Source organism: Pinus tabuliformis, chromosome 7 (assembly GCF_031772625.1).
Source record: "Pinus tabuliformis cultivar Carrire ecotype Pingquan chromosome 7, CPIR1, whole genome shotgun sequence".
In the NCBI taxonomy this organism is placed as follows: domain Eukaryota; kingdom Viridiplantae; phylum Streptophyta; class Pinopsida; order Pinales; family Pinaceae; genus Pinus; species Pinus tabuliformis.
In genome coordinates this window covers 547826875-547847691 of record NC_142293.1, presented here as the reverse complement: position 1 = coordinate 547847691, position 20817 = coordinate 547826875, and positions in this window count along the sequence as shown.

The window sequence follows — 20817 nt, the reverse complement described above, 5'->3', positions numbered from 1 at the left end:
TATGAAACCTCCATAACCCCTTGGTTTTTGTAGTGGGCTTGGTCATCCAAAATCAATTGGGAATCCATCCAGAATCAATGGGGAATCTATTTGGTTCGAGAGATGGAACTCCTGGAACTCCTGGATTATATAATGAAGATTAATATTATGTATGTGTTTTTTTCATTTACAATTTAATTCAAGTTCAAGACAACTTGACCAAAAAAGAACAAAGCCATTTCACAGTGGTTTCTTATTATTCTTTTAAATGACAAATCTAGATAACAGTGTTCATTGAAAACAATATTAATATATAAAGTAGTAATCTTCCGAATCTAGATAAGCTACCATTGAAAAAATATTTTATATAATATTAATATATAAAATAGTAAACTTCCAAGAAAGAAATTAGTTTTTTAATCACACTGAATTGTTTTAACAAGTAATCAAACAGATTGTACCATCCACTATATAATCATGACGACACATTGGTTTATGATACAATAATTAATAAGAAATACCCCAGGGGTCTAGAATATGGAATATTAGAAAATACTTGTGATAGATTTTACCATGGTACAAATTGAATAAGTGTGTACCTTATAATTATATTACATAGTGGCGACATAATACTCAGTAATCCAGTGATCCAACAGATGTAATTGCGGAACTTAAATTATGAGAGAAGGAATAAATAACATCAAAAACTTACAGGGCAACCAACTTTAGGCCGATTAGAAGGGCATAGCACAATTTGGCAGGGAGGAGGGTTTGGTTCGCTTGATAGCTAATTTCAAAATTACTCTGATCAAAACCTTTCCCACATGTCTAATTCATCCAGTTCCACGCTCATTAAGTAAGTTTTTCTCAGAAGTTCAGAACCAAAATAATATTAGTGTCAAGCATGGGTTGAATAGAATGAAATAATGAGATGATCCTAGGAATTTCTCTAAAACAAGATGTTCGTAGCATCAGGATTAAAACATTACATCTAAATTATAACTTTGAGAGAACACCTTTATTAAGCAATATCATGTTGAATGAGAAAAGAAAATATCCCAATCCAGAAATAAGGGCTTGGTTCTGCATAATGAAAGCATGGGAAAGCCTCTATTACTTTGTGGCTTATTATGTATGTGGAAATTGGATAAGATATACCGAATACAATTATAAAAAAACCACTTCTCATTCAACATCTCTTTCAAAATATGCAAATGTAATAAATATCAACGTATATCAATAATGTTTATTAATGTGGCGATGTTAATAAATAAAAAATACTACTTATAACATAGTAGAGAAAAATCTTACATAAGCTTATAATTTTTAAAATTTCATTATTAGAACTTTAATAATTTTGTGTCTAATTGGCTAACAATTCATTCAATCCATATTTTAAACCCACGATCGTGTAGTATTGTGTGGTGGAACCACATTAGAAGAGTTTCAAAATTTATTTATTAGAACATTAATTTTTGTGTCTATTTGGCTAACAATTCATTCAATCCATATTTTAAACCCAAGATTGTGCAGTATTGTGCAGCGGAACCAGATTAGAAGATGAACAGAGCATATCGAAGCAATGTTAGAGGCCAAAGCTGGTTTCTCATGTAGGAAGATCCCTAATTCGCTGTACTCTAGCACCGCAGTTTGCAAAAGCGCCAAACCATAGAGGAGAGTAGTTTTTCATCAAATTTTCAGTGAGAAAAACAGCTACCCTTGTTCATAAGATAACCACCATCTCTGCAAACTATAATCATAATAACAAGATCCGCTAAAGAACCACCAACTCCCCAAACTATATACATCATAACAAGATCAGCTAGCCTTAGCCAATCATCATAACAAGATCCGCTAAGGAATCACCATCTCTCCAAACTATAATCATCATAATAAGATCAGCTAGCCTTAGCCATTGTAACAAGCAGTCATTTTTTTCATCGTAGAGCAGAAGTGTTTAAAGGTCATTTGAAGTACAAGACCATAATAACCATTGATTTTTATTTTTTTTTCCGAAGGCATTTAAGTTATTAAATTCATTAAATTTCCCAATAGTTTCTTAAGCCTACAAATTTATAGATTCTATTAATTATCTTCGCAACATAATATTTCCATTACTATTTATGTATATTGAGAGATTTGTTTTAGATATTAAAAAAATAAAAATTAATAACAAAAAGAAAAAGATAAACAAAATATAAATTTGAGGACAAAAAGGAATAAACAAAACATATAGAGTAAGTAGTCATAAACACTACAACGAAATGTGTTGAACAAGCCTTTTAGACTTTGATTTTACGATGATTATGGTGAAGAAAGTGAAGCTTTGCTCAATGGGACTGAATTGACTTGACCACACAACCTCCACATCAGCGGCCTCTGCTACCAGCGATCACCAAACCTACCTTCCTACCTTCTGCATACTTCCACATTCCTACCTTTCCTGGGAACCCCGGTGTAGAAATGCGCGGACAAATTTCACAGCTAACTCTCAGTTTCTTGAACGTCTGTGATTCTAGATTTTTGGAAGTTTTCAAAATTTGATTGTGAAAAAGACATGAATCTTTTAAAAAGACAATCAAATTCAGAAATATTTCTTAAATTTGCTATCGACATAAAGATGCTCCTCTCAGTTGGGTTAAGAAGGCGATTTCTAATTTGACAATGGGAAAGAGATCAATAATTGTTTAATATTTTCAGACAGTCAAAGTCAGAAATATTCCCTAAATCTACTATCGATTTTTGGAAGATTTCAAAATTTGATTGCTAAAAAGATATGAATCTTTTAACAAGACAATCAGATTCAGAAATATTCCTTAAATTTGCTATCAACATAAAGATGCCCCTCCCAATTGGGTTAAAAGCGATTTCTAATTTGACAATGGGAAAGAAATCAATAATTGTTTAATCTTTTCAGATATTCAAATTCAGAAATGTTCCCTAAATCTGCTACCCACGTAAGGATGCCCCTGTCAGTTTGGTTAAGAAAGAAATCTTCAGTTTGAAAAGTTTCTATGTATGGGAACAACCTGCAACCACTGGAACCAGAGAGCTAGTGATTCGGGTGCCGGCATATTACATTTAATAACGAGAAACCTAAGTAGACGTCCATAAAAAAAAATTGACTCGTTTTTTTCAAATGATTTCTCATCGCTCAAGATAAATAACATGTTATAGGGTATTAATTGGGCAGCAACCATATATACTCACCCTATATATATTCACACCGTTCTATACCGTGAACATATACAGCTATATATACTCACCCTATATATATTCACACCGTTCTATACCGTGAACATATACAGTTGCCACTCAATTGTAAGGTCGATTAATACCTCGTAGTATTTTTAATATTTATTGCCATTTCTCATGGTGTATAAGACACTTAAATTTCCTATTTTATTTTAATGCATTATATTTTCATTGATTTCATTTTTTGTATGTGAACTAATATTTTTTTTTCCATTTTTTTTATACAAGCTATATTAACTTTTCATTTTTATAGTTTACAAATTCCATATATTGTATCTTAAAGTTACATTAATTTTTTTGTTAGACTAAACAAAGCGCAGCTGAAATAAATATAAACATACAAAGCACATACAAAAAAATCACACAAAACCATAACTCACCCAACCAATCTGGGCTACCTCCACTAGAACAGAGGCATTGGCAATCTTATTATTCAAAGGAGATTACAAAAAATCTAATAATTCACACATGGTCTCAGCGCTCCCCCATTTTTTCCCTATTTTCTCTACACACTCTTACAATCCTCTACGGGATTACATTTCTATATAGCTGGAGCATAAAACTGAATCATAAATTCCCTCACAACAAATATAGGATGCATTAACTCCTCCTCAAAAAATAATGGAGCTAATATAGCAACTAATCCTATTGTTGCCACATACATGAGATTTTTCCCAAATTAAATAAAACAGAAAATCTCAACATTTTTTCCATCAATTTGATATCTTTATATAAAATAATTATCATTCTTTTTAAATATTTTTCTCATGGTTGTTTCTATATCAATTTATTTAAATATATATTATTTTCTTGTTAGTAATTTGATTCGATTGTAAGGTTTTTTTTCATTTTTTGTATGTGGACTAACAATTTTTCTTTCCATTTTTTATACAAGCTATATTAAATTTTCATTTTTATAGTTTACAAATTCCATATATTGTATCTTAATATCACATTAATTTTTTTCCATCAATTTGATATCTTTATATAAAATAATTATCATTCTTTTTAAATATTTTTCTCATTGTTGTTTCTATATTAATTTATTTAAATATATATTATTTTCTTGTTAGTAATTTGATTCGATTGTAAGGTTTTCACATGTGCCTGTGGGATTTCCCATAGTCTGATTTTCATAGTCCATGAGTTTTGTTATTAGGTGGCATCTATTTTTGTATTACGGTAAGTCTGGAGCATTTACCGATTGTATATGTTCTTCAAGGGATTTCCCATAGTCTGGTTTTCATAGTCCATGAGTTTTGTTATTAGGTGGCATCTATTTTTGTATTACGGTAAGTCTGGAGCATTTACCGATTGTATATGTTCTTCAAGATTTAACTCATGTCATTCATTACTTGTCCCATTTTTGATGGGAAAAAGTTAAATTTCATTCATTTGACTTTTGTCGTTGGTCGTTTACAGCTGGTTACATGGCTGAAACGTCACATTAACTTAATTTAATATGTCCCAAATCAATACTTCAGATGTTTTGTCTTGTCATGAGATTTGAAGAATCAATACGTCGTATGTTTTGTCTTGTCATAAGATGTCTTGTCATGAGATTTGAAGAATCAATACGTCGTATGTTTCGTCTTGTCATAAGATTCCTTCAGATGTTTTGTCTTGTCAGGAGATTTGAAGAATCAATACGTCGTATGTTTTGACTTGTCATAAGATTCGAGGATAAGTTTGGTGGGTATATATATATATATATATTTTTTTTCAATTACTAATGAAATCATTAATTGACGGGTAAGTTAAAAGTTTAGAGCTCCGTATATATATAGAAACAACTCTAATATTTTATAGATATAAGAAATTTCAAAAAATAAGGTAGAAAATAAGAACTTAATTTAATATGTCCCAAATCAATACTTCAGATGTTTTGTCTTGTCATGAGATTTGAAGAATCAATACGTCGTATGTTTTGTCTTGTCATAAGATGTCTTGTCATGAGATTTGAAGAATCAATACGTCGTATGTTTCGTCTTGTCATAAGATTCCTTCAGATGTTTTGTCTTGTCAGGAGATTTGAAGAATCAATACGTCGTATGTTTTGACTTGTCATAAGATTCGAGGATAAGTTTGGTGGGTATATATATATATATATATTTTTTTTCAATTACTAATGAAATCATTAATTGACGGGTAAGTTAAAAGTTTAGAGCTCCGTATATATATAGAAACAACTCTAATATTTTATAGATATAAGAAATTTCAAAAAATAAGGTAGAAAATAAGAACTCAAAGATGTGCATTGCACCATGTAGCTTTACAATACAACATGGTCTTCATAATGCTACACTTCAAGATAACCATAAATTTACCCATAGCGGATTTTTAAGTGTGTTAAAAGAATTTTGTTATTTATGAAATTATGCACATTTAATCTATGATCTATCAATTATAATAACAATAATTTTGATAAAATGAATTAAAATTTAAAATAAAATTTATAGTATAATTGTTAAATTCATTTTAGGTTTCAGATTTGTTAATTATTGATTTAGGTATGAAACAAATAAGTTGAAAATATAGAATTAATATAACCTAATGAACATAAAGATTTTCTCTAAGAAATTTTTATACATGAAAAATTAGTTAAAATGTGAAGCTACTCTACTTTTTTCTATACTATAATCAATGTGCATGTACAAATGAGATGACACTCTTTATAGAATTACTTATGACTTGTTGTCTATTAACCATACTATAGAATATTAACCATCTTTGCCCACTCTATATTTCTTTGCTATACTATATAAGAAGATGTAATAGCATAGAGTGAAACACCTGTCCTACTTGTTTGATATGTAACATATCCTAATAGCTAACTAGGGGTTAGATTTGACACCCTCAATTCTCAACTTAAGTTATAATCTTGTACCTTCTAGATTCTTATTCAAAGCATCTATGTGGTTGACCCTACATGCATCTGTAAGAGGGGATAATGTGGCATGCACTCATCCCATGGTGGTAAAAAAATGGTCATAGGATAATGTGGTATCCACTCATATCATGGGGGTCAAACCTCGAAGGTTAACTTGTAGAACACATAAATTTGTATATGAACTTAGATTCATATGATTCTTGCACCATTGGAAAGGTATTTGCGTGTATAACAACAAATTTGGATCCAATACTTGATCCAAACATTTTTTACCTTACAAAATTTTGTTTAGTACCTCAAAACAACTTCAATAGGTTTAAAACCCCATTTCCTCAAACTAGTACCCAATAGTAAAAGTGACCCTACAAGGTGATTCGTTGAATTGATCCATTCTAAAAGTACTGAGATAGATGAAAAATAATATAACGATCTAATTTGAAAGTTTACAACCTAAATTATGAAGCCTAAAGCCTAAAGCCTAAACATTGAGACTCACATGGGAAGCCCATGCCCATGGGCCATTATTATCCTGTATAAAACAATAATCTATGGGGATAGAGTAAAACCATTAGTATGCTATATAAAACACTAATCTATGGGGATAGAGTACAAGCATTAGTATGCTATATAAAACACTAACTTTGCGGATAGAGTAATCAAATTGAAGGATTTTTAGCTATAAAATAAAAATAATAGAATGAAGTTTTCTTGTTTGTTTACGTCGAATAGTTATTTTTCATTTTCAGAGAAATATTGGTACATTGGTGATAGAGCTCAATTTTTCAAAAAATTACATATTTATTAGTTTGATTATAAAACATATCATTTTGTGGTTAGATAGTCAAATCTCATGTGTGTGGCTACCATGGCCTTAATGCATTCAATACATTTGTATTATAATCTTAATGTAACTATGTTTACACCTTCAAAGCGTTACAAAGTCGATGAGAGAGATTCATGTTTCTTACTTGTAAGAATATTATTTATTTTTTTAAATACATTGTTTGTATATTATTATTGATTGAAATGTTAGAAACCTCCACAATCCCTATTTGAGAGTGGGTCCAAACTTGTTTTATTATTTATAATATCTTGTTGATGTAATTCGTCATGTTGAAAGTTGACACCCCTCCTTGAGAAATTGTCTAATGTTTCAACATAATTTTTAAAATCTTTAAAATTATATAAATACATAAAGCATTAAATCATTTGCTAATTTGACAATAAAAATAAATAATTGAATATGTTTATATAGCTACATGGTTTTTTTTTTAAATGGTTAAACATGAATTGTAAAATATCTAAAATTATATAAAGAGCACGAAATAGTTAATTAGCTAGTTTAGGAATACAAATAAATAATTAAATATATTTAAATTTTCTAAAATAATATAAAACATATATATTTATAACATTACTGGCATTAAAACAAAAAATCCATTGTAAAATAAATTGCAAAACTTATATTAATATTATAAAAAAAATATACACAATACATTTAAATAGACAATAATAATAATAATAAATAAATAAAAATAAAACATTTTATGTTATAATTTAGCATAACCAAATTAATAAATATTGTTGATATACATCATAGACGTCAAGTTAATATATGTTAGCATAACTACATCAATAAATGTGGGTGAAAAACACCATAGGTATTAATGATATAGATGTAATATTAATGAAAAATATTAATATACATTTTCATAAAATATATAATAATAAAAATAATAATAATATTACAAAAATAACTATTATAATAAATATTAAAATCACTATCCATATTGATTCATATTAATTAATTTATATTTATTATATTAATTTATATAAATTAATTATATAAATTATGATATATTAATATAATAAATTAATTTTATTAATTAATTATATCATAATGATATATTATTGGCAAAAAACACTGAAGGGGAGAGTAGAGCAGAAAACTAAGATGGAGGGTTTTTGCATGGGATTTTCGCCATGGATGGGGGCAGAGGAGGGAGCTCCACTCCCTCCTTCAGAGAGGTCGTGGTTAACAAGAGCAAGGCCCCTCCAAAATCAGACAGAGGCAAAACGATGGAAGGAGGAAAAAATAGGGAACAAGAAACAGAAAATAACAAGGATAAGGAGAATGTAGGCACAAAAGACAAAGAGGAAAATGACAAAAAACAGGGAACAAAAGACAGGAAACAAAAGGGACCATGCAAGCCCAAAGTTGAAGTCACTCCCAGAGTTATCTCAAATAACCTTGAGCTGCAGGCCCACAGGGAGCACATGCAGACTTATCTATGCAAAATCATGGGACTATGGCCCACCGAAAAGGCTTTACAAACATGAATCAGATACCACTGGAAGCCTAAAGGAAGCATTGATATTCATCTAGGATCCAAGGGTTTTTTCACTGTGGTGTTTGCAAACATTGAGGACAAAGATAGAGTTTTTGAAGGTGGGCCCTACTTCTATGCAGCAACAGGGCTCTACATGCGACCATGGATGATGAAATTTGTGCCGGAGCGAGAAACCTTTACCTCAGTGCCGGTTTGGGTAAGACTCTATTCACTACCTCTGGATTATTGGCAAATAGAATCACTAACAACCATAGGAAATAAATTAAGGAGGTATGTTAAAACTTCTGAAGCCACAAGAAGGGGTAAATATACCTCCTTTGCTAGGATTTCTGTAGAAATGGACCTATCTGGAGCTCTTCCGGATGAGGTCATACTGGAGGTTTATGATGAAGAATGGGTGCAGACGGTTGACTGCGAGCATATTTCATTTAGATGTCAAAAATATCATGAACATGGGCACCTTCTGAGACACTGTCCTCTCAGTAAGGCGGAGAACAAAAGAAAACCTAACACAATGAAAGAAACAGATGGCTTTCACAAAGTAACTCACAAAGGTAAAAACAACAAAAAGGGGCCAAAACAACACCAAAGTGGAGACCAAAAAGTGAGGCAAAATCAGTTCCAGGCTCTTGAAGAGGAGGAAGACGCAACAGTTGAAAATCAAGTTAGGAGGGATGAAGATGATAAACAGGAAAATGAAGATGAACAAGTTCAGGAGCAGGTAAAGGAAAAACAGAAAGAGATAATGATGAGTGAATCAGAGATGGATATGGATTAGGAGATGACCCAGAGAAAGATGGAAATGGAGGACAATGAGTTACAAGAGATTCTCGACAGAGAAAACCTAGATCTAGAAGGGTTCTTGAGAAAGGGTACAACTAATAGAGTAGAATCTCTACCACAAGAAGAATGCAAACGAATAAAGCAGGTATTCTTATGGAAAACACAGATATGAGTTTATAGAAGTCAAAGAAGAAAATACAGCAGGGGGTATCCTCATCCTATGAAATCCCCAAAAAATAGGTATTATTGATGCGGAAGCAACAAGGAATTATTTATCTGTTGTCATTCAACCTATAGGAGACAAGGAGACTTATCTGGTAACGAATGTTTACGACCCACAAAGGTTAGATGACAAAATCAAGTTTATTGAGTCCTTAGTGGACCTTCGAAACAGATTTGCAGGGATACCGTGGGTTATAGGAGGCGATTTCAACATGATTAGATCTCTCTCAGAGAAAAAAAGGGGCACAAGAGCACTAAATAAAGATTCCTTCGATTTCCAAAGTTTTTCTGAAAACATGAAGCTGGTGGACATTGAGACAAATAATGGTCTTTGCACTTGGAACAATAAAAGAGGAGGGGATTCCTAGGTAGCTTCAAAGCTAGACAGATTCATGATCTCGGAAGAGCTCATGCTTCTAGACAAGGAAATTATAGCAGATATCCTTCCTTTTGGAGGCTCAGATCACTAGCCGATTCAAATGGAGATCAAGGGCATTGGTACCCCAAGAAACAAACCATTTAGGTTTGAAAATATTTGGCTTTCACACCCGGATTTCATCAGCAACATTGAAAAATGGTGGGCTGAAGACCTACAGATACAGGGATCATCCATGTACCTGTTACACAAGAGATTAAAACACATGAAGCAGAAGCTAAAGGAATGGAACCAAAAGGAATTTGGAAATATTTTCACAAGTAAAAAGAATGTAGAAATCAAAATCCTAGAGCTCAACCAAGATCTGATCAAGAATGGCTTTAATAAAGACAAAAATGAACAAGTGGAGAAATATCACCAAGAATGGTAAATGTTGTGTAATCAAGAAGAAATTTTTTGGAAACAAAAATCTAGGGTTCTCTGGCTTAAAGAAGGAGAACGAAATACTAAAATTTTCCATAGATCTACCATTGCGAACAGAAATCACAATAGAATCTCTTTGATTAAGAACGAGAATGGCCAGATTCTTCAATCCCAGGAGGAGATAGATGCAGTGTTAGTAAAGAATTTTCGGGGCATTGCCAAGGAAAATTTTTCGGGAAGAGAACCTTTCGTTAAGAACTTAATAGAACATATTCATAAGCTGGTATCCAGAGAGGACAATTGTAATCTCAGCAGACCTGTAACTGAAAAGGAGATTAGTGAGGTCCTCAAGGAAATGGAAAATGGAAAGGCACCAGGTCCGGATGGATTTAACGTGGATTTCTTCAAAGCCTGCTAGCATATTGTTAAAAGATATATTGTTGAGATTGTCGAAGACTCCAGGCAGAACAAGACCATTTTGAAAGCTCTCAATACCTCCTTCATTGCGCTTATTCCAAAACAGGATAATGCTCAAGCACCCGAGAGCTACAGGCCCATTGCCTTATGCAATGTGGTCTATAAGATAATTTCCAAGGTTGTGGCTAATAGACTTAAACCCCTGCTACCCATGCTCATCTCCGGGGAACAAACAGGGTACGTAGAAGGAAGACAAATTCTGGACAACATAATTCAAGCTCACAAGGTGGTTCACTCGTTAAATTGCAACAAGAGAGTGGGCATGATCATGCAACTGGACATAGTGAAAGCATATGACAAAGTAAACTGGATTTATATCAAAAAAGTGCTCACAACGTTTGGTTTTGATCATAATTGGGTCAGATGGGTCATGGCCCTTGTGACTTCTTCCAACTTTTCAATTTTAGTGAATGGCTCTCCTTCTGAACTTTTTCTCCCTTCCAGGGGTCTTAGACAGGGAGATCCGCTTTCGCCTTTTCTCTTCATCCTCATGATGGAAGGGCTGGGGCGGTCCATCAAGCATGCAAGAGTAATGGGAAAAATTTAGGGACTCCAACTTTCGGAGAATGGGCAAGTTCTAACTCATCAACAATTTTTAGATGATACCATGCTATAGGGAATTCCCACAGTTAAAGAAGCACTTGCTTACAAACAAATTTTAAATGACTTCGCGAAGGCCACAGGTATGGAAGTAAACCTTTCCAAATCAAAAGTCTTTTTCTTTAACACTCATATAGCCATACAGAGAAATGTCTCCAGAATTTTAGGCTTTCAAAGAGAATCCCTTCCCTCTAAGTATTTGGGAGTTCCTCTTACAGCTAAACCCCGTCACAAGGGTATATGGGATCCTCTAGTAACTAAAATGCAAGACATGGTCAGGAAATGGACAAACATATCTCTAAATTTGGCTCGTAGATTGGTTCTTACTAAAGTAGTTCTCCAAGCGATCCCAATATTTATGCTATCAGCCCTCCCAGCTCCAATAGGAGTCTTACAGCAATTTCAGAATATTCAACGAGATTTTCTCTGGGGCAAAGAGGAAACAAGGAAAAAATGGGCCTTAGTTTCGTGGGGAAAAATCTGTAAACCCAAGAACCAAGGAGGCCTGGGTTTGGACAAACCTGAGATTCTCAAAAAGGCTCTTGGAGCCAAGCTCTGGTGGAGGTGGGTTAAGGATCCTGAAGCTCAATGGGCAAGCATCTGGAAGGAAAAATATGCCAATGACTAGTCGGCTTCTGAAATCATTCGTATGACAGGAACTAGGATAGGCTCCCCCATATGGAACAAGGCCTGGGAGAATAGAGAAGTGGTTCAAAAAACTAGTTTCTGGGAAATCAGAGAGGGAGATCTGGCACTTTTCTGGGAGGACAAATGGAAACAAGAACTGAATCTACTGAAGGAAGAATTTCTAAGCCTCAAGCATGAGACTGACAATCAAGGTTTATTAAAAGTGAAATGCTTTTGGGAGAATCCATATAATGCTGGTAAATGGAGAATTTGGAAAAAAACTGAGGGCAGAGAGGATAGGAACCACAACAGTCAAGCAAAGTCCCTTAAAAGAATGTTGGATTAGAGAATAATTTTAGTAGCGGAAGGGCAGGACCAACTGAGATGGGGTAACAACAAAGAGGGCAACTTTAATATTAAGGAATCTAAAGGTTTTCTCCTTGATCAAGAACCCCAAGCTCCAAATAAAACTTGGCAGAAGATTTGGAGACACAAAGGTTGGATGTAAAGCAAACTCTTCATGTGGTTAGTTCACCAGAGGAAGATATTAACCTGGGACAACCTTAAAAATAGGGGCATGCTGCGACCCTCCAGATGTCATCTCTGTGAGACCCATGAAGAGAATATTGAGCATGTTCTCAACAGCTGTATCTACACCAACAGGATTTGGGAGTTTTTTACCAATATTTTCAAGCAGTTTGATAGAGATAAAGAAAGTATTACTAACACTCTCATCAACTGGAGGAATAATTTTTCTACTAATGAAATTCTTAATTCAGCCTAGGATCTCTTGCCGAGTTTCATTATATTGAATGTGTGGAAAGAAAGGAACAAAAGAATATTCAAAGAGGTAAAGATTGCCCCTATTAGCCTGGTGAAGCTGATAGCAAAACAAATTAAAGAGACAGTGGGCACCACAGTTAGGAATCTCCCCAAAAATCCTCCCTCAGTTGAAGAGTTGAGAATCCTCCAGCTGTTAGACTTGTAGGGGCTTATTCCTCAAGATCTAGACAGAGAAGCAAGTATTAGCAATAAGAGGGAGGAATATTGGCATCCTCCCCCTAAAGATTTTCTAAATTTCAACATTGATGGAGCTTCCAAAGGAAACCCGGGGGTGGCTGGCTTTGGGGGAGTTCTAAGGGATGATACAAGCAGCATAATCTCCCTCTTCCATGGACACTTAGGAAAAGCCACTAACAATATGGCTGAACTAATGGCCTTGGAACAATGCTTAGAATTTTTTATTTAGAACAAATGTCAAAATGTCATAATAGAAGTAGATTCAGAGTTGGTCATAAACTCTGCCAAGAGAATCAATAATGGTATAGGGCCAGAAAAGGTCACTAAACACTGGAGGTTAACTCAGGTTCTTCACAGGATCCAAGAACATCTACGGGAACTTCGAACTCTCAGATTCATCCATGTGAGGAGAAAGGCCAACAAATTGGTGGACATTCTTGTAAGTCAAGGTGTCAGTTGCAAGGAAAGCACAATTTTAAGGAAGTGGAACACTATGGAGCAAAGCAATCTGAAAAAACTTTGTCATAACCAGGCGGAGGAGGACAAAGTAGAGTTTAGAAGCAAAAGAACAACATCAAACCAGTAAAGGACCGCGGTCAGAGGGCTTCTTTAGGTTGGATTGATATGTTCATGATGAGAGGTATGACAAGGTATGCGCAAAGTCGACCATGTTCAGGATTATGCTTAGCGACCGTCGTCAAAGTTTCCTGACCATTGTTTTTTTAAGCATCACCCACTTTTTCCATTTGCTATAGTTAAAACTGCCTTGGGAGTGGGTTCATTACGTCGCACCACTTTTAAGTCAAAAGTGGTTTTTTAATTTTGGCAGCGATGCCACTAAGAGAGTGACATGTGGAGATGGGCCCGTTCATAATACCACTTTCCCCGCTACCTAAAAGTCGTTTACTTTGGACGCGCGATATTTGGCTCAGTCGTCCGATGGAGCTAGGAAAATCAACGATCAAGATCGAACATGCTGTTTGGTGGGGCCACGCATTAGATTCTCCGGTGACCGCATTTCTTTTTTCTTCATCGGCGATTGGATATCAACTGTACGGGTGGTTTTCCAGCGATCGTACGGAACTCAGACGGAAAGTGGTTTTTATTTCATGGGAGAGATTCCATTGGCGATCTAACACGTGGAAGGAGAGAGAAAATTTATATCGCCTTCCCCAAGAGCTTTTGTTCGGGCACCTTGTGTTGCGCGATATGAATCTCAACCGTTGGATCCGGTGAAGCAGATCCACGGTCGGGATTGGTTGAGCAGTTTGGCTGGCGGGAAAGTTGAATTTTATTTAACTCTTTAGGGAGTTTCTCTCTTGTCCACAGTTTGGCTCAGGGTTGGTGGGTTTTGGTTCTTTTGGCAGGTCAGGGGAGCTTGTGTCAGGAGGGCTCTACTGTTTTCCTTTGTCTTATTGCCCTCTAGGCGCTTTCTTTGTAAGGTTTTACCAGGTTGAAGGTCCTTTTTTTTCTTTTTTTTTTTGGTCTCAGGCGGGTAGCTTGTTTTGCCAAGGTCCACGGGTTAGTTGGACTTTTGTATTCTATGTAAATTCTTGATTGACTTAATGATATAGAAGGCACTACTCTTGCTTCAGCAAAAAAAAATTAATTATATCATAATGCTATTTATTATTCTAATATATTATATTATTTTAATATATTAATGATTGTTAACTAATTATTTATTGTGAAAATTTGTGCCACAATGTGATGTTGAACCATGGTTAACCATAATTATAAATCCAATGGATTTATATTAAACCCAAGGATCAATATTATATACCCTATGAATAATATTATGCCTTTGGAATATGAACACTTAGATTAATAAACACAAGGGATATATATTATAAATCAAAGCCATTAATACTAAAAACCTAAGGGATTATAAACCCAAGGGAATAATAAATCCAAGGGATTAATATTTGAAACCCAAGGTGATATAAACCCAAGAGAACAATATTAAACCCAAGGGAATAATATTAAACTCAAGGGATTAATATTATAAACCCTAGGTATATAAACCCTAAGATAAATATTATAAACCTAAAAATAATGATGGTTGACAATGGTTTACATGGTTGATTTTAATATAGAGACAATATTTTTCACAATCTGATGTTGGATGATGGTTGACCATGGTTGATTTTCATTTGGGTACATTTTTTTTCACAATTTCGCATTAGAAAATGGTTTCTTTTCTTATTGAACAAATATGTCACAATGTGACATTGGAGCATGGTTGACTATGATTATCAAACGAAGGTATTTATATTAAACCCAAAGATCAACATTTTAAACCCTATGAATAATATTATGCCCTTGATATATGAGCCCTTTGATTAACAAATCCAAAGGATTCATATTATTGACCCAACAGAATAATAAACCCAAGGGATTAATATTATAAACCCAAGGTATATAAACGCTAAGATAAATATTATAAACCCTAAAATAAACATGGCTGACCACGTTTTACCATGGTTTATTTTCATATTGAGACAATGTGTGTCAAAATGGGACGTTGGACCATGGTAGACCACGACTAACCATCATTATAAACCTAAGGGATTTATATTAAACACTAGGATTAATATTTTAAACTCTATGAATAATATTATACCCTAGGAATATGAACCCTTAAATTAGTAAACCCAAGGTATTGATATTATTTACCTAAGTGAATAGTAAACCCAAGGGATTAATTCTAAAATCCTAAGGTATTATAAACTCATGTGAATAATATTAATCCCAAGAAATTAATATTATAAACCTATTGTATATAAACCCTAAGATAAATATTATAAACCCTAAAATAAACATGGTTTACCATGGTGCATTATCATATTGAGAAAATCTTTGTCATAATGCCACATTCGACCATTGTTAACCATGGTTGATTTTAATTTTGAGAAATTTTTTGTTACAATGCAACATTGGACCATGGTTGATTTTCATTTTGAGACAATATTTGTGACAATGAGATGTTAGACCATGGTTGAGCATGGTTTATTTTCATATTAAGACAATCTTTGTCACAATGTGACATTGGAGCATGGTTGATATACATTGATAGGTGTATATCAACCACATTAATAAATATGGTTGATATACACTAATAGGCATCAATGGATATGGATTTAATATTAATATTAATATTGTTATTAATAAATATATAAATATAATAATAAAATAATAATAATAATAATAATAATAATTATTATTATTATTATTATGATTATTATTATTGACCATGATTGACCATGGTTGACCACGGTTGGTCTTCATATTAAGAAAATCCTTGTCACAATGCAAAGTGGACCATGCTTTACCGTGCATTTACCCGAGGAGAAGAAATAGCTTGAGTCATTCTAGATCAACGGTGGACTTGGCCTCCTATAACTGATTTTAAATCTCTCCTCATAGTCTTCTAGGGATTCACCAAATCCAAGAGTCATTTTAAAGATTTCTTTCTTGGTTTCTTCAGACCTATAATAGTTCATGTACTTGTCATTAAAGGCTTGTTGCATTTGAGGCCAGGTAATGATGCTACCCCCAATCATCGCCATAAACAAGCGTAATGCTGCATCCTTAAGGGTAGAGGGGAATAGATTCATATTTTTCTCTTCGGAGGCATAGTCATAGGTCCTATAAACAAAAACAAACCCAAACATGAAGATATCAATATCCTTAGACGTTAAGCCATGAAAGTGTGGAAGGGCGGTAGGGCTTATATTTTTCATTCTAGCTTCTCCATTACTCTCTCTGATAGGGAAAAATTCATTTTTCTTTTTTCAACCATAGGATGGGTAGGTGAAGTGGGTTCTTCTTCTTCCCCAATAGGTTATTCAAATATTTCAGGTTTCTCACCTAGAGGGTCTTCTAACTCCCCTGTAGTCGGAGAGGGAAATTGACAGTCACCGAAGAAGAGTGAAACTTGAATGCTTGAGGGTGTGGGGATTTTTCGTAAGTATTTTCCTTCAGTATTTCTACTCCTACAAGGCATGAAATAAATTTTTTCTCTTTTTTTTTTAAGTTACTTTTCCAAAACTATATGAAAAGCATAAAATAATGCTTAAGAAAAAATAACATCTACCTAGACACCTCCCCGGAAACAGTGTTGGTGAGGCTCATCAATAGGTATATCATAAGGTTCACAATGCCATCCTCCAACTTATTAAATTATATTTTTCTCACATTTATATACAAATTTTGTTATATTATGCTTAGTGTGAGGAGTAAAAGATGTTTTGCTATGTCATATGGCCTAATCTATGGTAAATGCAGAAATTGGAGCAATTTTGAGATAATTTGAGTGCAAGAGCTTAGAGTAAACAACAAGGAGAGATTCTAGGAGGTTGTGCACCTCCTTAACTCCTAAAATCAACAAAATATCACCACTCTATCTATCATCAACTCGAGGTCGTTGGCAACCAAGCAGGCCGAGGTCATTGGAAGTCAAGATAGTGCAAGTCAAGGAAGATCTAGATCCACCTATTTTCGAGTTAGGGAGAAAAACATCCCTACCTTTTAGGGATTTGTTGGTAGCTACCCTTTTCTAAAAATAAACATGCTAAGGAACTCATTAGTATTCGAATTCTTATTGTAGTTAAGAGGTAATTGAGCTGAAGCACTTGTGACTGTTATTTTGATGATGTATTTGACATTTATGGAATGGTAATGAGAAGCTTTATCTTGATCCATCACTGAGTTAGTTCAGAGGGATGAAGCTCTTGGGTTTGGGCCCAACCCTAGAAGCCTATGTACCTCTTGTGTATTTATATATCTCTTAGCTTAGAATGTTGATTAGGTGCTATAATTCAGTATAGTTTATCTATATTTATTTTAGTCTAGAATGTTGAATAGTTGTTGCAGTTCAATAGAGTTTATTTATATTTATTTTAGCCTAGAATGTTGATTAGTTGATGTAGTTCAGTAGAGTATAATTCCTCAAAAGGTATATGACTGTGATCCCTATTTAACCTCTCTCATGGGAGCCTAATTAGAGGACTCCACCATCACAGCCCAAAAATAGTGTGTGATTTCTTGTCTATGATTTATTGGAAAAGTTTACATTTGGTATATTGCTTCACATGTGATGGTTGTAGCTTAAAAGTTAATTCATAGCATAGATCAAGTTCTTAGAATTAGTTAGATATTTTTTTTATGATTTCTTCGAAGGATTTACATTTGGTATTTTCTTCACATATGATTGTTATATCTTAGGAATTAGTTCGTTGCATAGATAAATTTATTAGCGTTAGTTAGATAGTTTCCAAATTCAATCCATCTTTTCCACCATTAACTGCAATATTTTGCAAATGAAAAGAGGAATAGGTGTATGTGATGTTGCAGGGTTGTTGGATCCACAGGAAATGAATATTTTCACCAACTCCACCTAGGACTTCTCCACTCTCTTCCGATGAATTCCAACTCGCGTTCTCGATCTATGTTTTTTGGTCACCATAAGTAGCCCTCTTAGCCCAAATATGGCCTTCTTGAAGTGTTGGTCTTGGCTAGGGGTGTTGGTCACGTTTCCTACATTCCCCATAACCTTCATTAAACTTTCCATCACTTCATCCCATCATCCTTACCCTCCAAACCCTCTCGATCAACTTCTTATAGCATTTCAGGACTTCCTATAGTATTACAGGAATCCTGCAACAACATCTTGTGGCACACCTGTAGCAGCCTATTTTGACCTTGTTTTGACTTGCAATGATAGCATATATTAGGTTAGGAGTAGGTTTACCCCTTAGCTTGGATTCCATGACCAGAAGTACCACCTACTCCATTCCCTTCATTCCTTTTTCTTTCTTGCAAGAGTGAATAACATTAGTTCTTTCATTCCAAATTTGGCAATTAGGACCTTACTTAATAAACAAGTTTGAATAAGATAAATAATGCATGCATTATTGAGTTGTGAATTGGTAGGATGATCTTCTGTTTGCAGGAAAACCTGATACCCAGATGATTTATTACAAATTAGAGTAGTTTCCTTTCTACAGTTAGCATAATTCTTGTGTTTTTCATGAATAGAATCATTAGAATTTACAAGTTGACAACATTTACAAGTTAGAGTTGAAAAACATTTACTTTCTCTACACTGGGACTAGCTTTTACATTTTTCTTTCAGTAGTTAATCTCCTTTAAGTTCAGTAGAGGAATGGTCTTGGATCCCTATTGATAAAGTGACCCAGTTAAGGGTGGCATGAGTAGAATTCATCTATTGTGTATATAGCACTGTCACCTCCAAGTTTGTATGAAACCCAGGTTGACAAGTAAAGTTGAAGAGCCTCTATAAGTTACAACACTCTTGGTGCAATACAAGGGCTCACCACTTTTTGGCATCATTTTTGGGGAGGTGTCTAGGTAGATGTTATTTATTCTTTTCTTTCTATTTTGCATTCATTTTTGAAAAATCATATTAAAAGGAAAAAAAATTCATGCCTCGTAGGAATAGAGACACACTAGGAAAATTCTTTCCAAATACTGCCACACCATCAAACAGTCAATCTTCAATCTTCTTCGATGACTTTCAACTTCCATCTCTGACTACAGGGGAGTTAAAAGACCTCTTAGGTGAAAAACCAGAGATCTTTGAAGAACCTATTGGGGAAGAAGAAGAACCCATTCTACATACCGACACCATGGCTGAAAACAAGAATGAGGAGGTTTTTCCAATCAGAGAAACTAATGGAGATGTTAGGATAAAGAATATAAACCCTTCTACCCTTTGCCACTTCCATGGATTAACCTTAGAGGACCTTGATACTTTCATGTTTGAGTTTATTTTTGTTTGTAGGACTTATGACTATACCTCTAATGACCATAAGCTAAAGTTGTTCCCATCCACCATTAAGGATGCAACCTTGCATTGGTTCATGGTTCTACCCGGGGATAACATCACTTCCTGGGCTCAAATACAATAATCCTTTAACGGTAAGTACATGGACTATTGTAGTTCCAAAGACACAAAAGAGAAAATATTTAGAATGACTCTTGGACCTAATGAATCCCTCGAAGGCTATGAGGAAATATTCTAGCTTAGTTATAGGAGGGCCAGATGCTCCCTTTGATCTTGAATCACTCAAGTTGGTCATTCTCAGAGGAATTAGGGAGGACATACTGGAAACCCTCAACATTATATCTAGGGGAGACATCTAAGAGATACCCTATGAAGACATTAAGACAATACTCAAAAACCATTCTAGGGCTACTTGGAAAAAGGGTAGGGCTAGTCAAGCTTTGGTCAATTCCTCTCCCTCCAGAACATCCATCAAGAATGAAATTGGGAACATGTTGGAGGACGATAAAACTAAAATGTTGCATACATTTTCTCTACAAATGGATACCATGCAGATCAAGAGGAGACAAGAGGAAGAAGAGAGGGCCTTAGCTATCTTTTTCCCTACATGCACTAGAAGGCACCCTAGAAATGAATGTCCATTAAATGTTATAGAGGTTTGCTCAGTCTGTGAGGAAAACCATGCCACAGATAAGTGTCCTTCTTTTCCTGGATTGAAAGTTGTATTCCAAGGGGTAGAAGTTGGGGCTGAAAAACTCTGTTTCATCAATCAAAGGAGGCCTCAAGGCTCTCGACCATACCAGTAGGGCATGCAAGGTGCAACCTACTCTTATTACCATCCCAACTAGAATGTGACCCTACCACCTTGGTACTCTTCCACTCATCCATCATGGTCCACACCGTCTCCTTGGCCTTATGCACCTTAGTATCCTCCCCAACTTGTCAATCAAAAATTTTAGCCATATTCTTCTACACATCCTCAATGGAATAACCCATCATAGTGGTG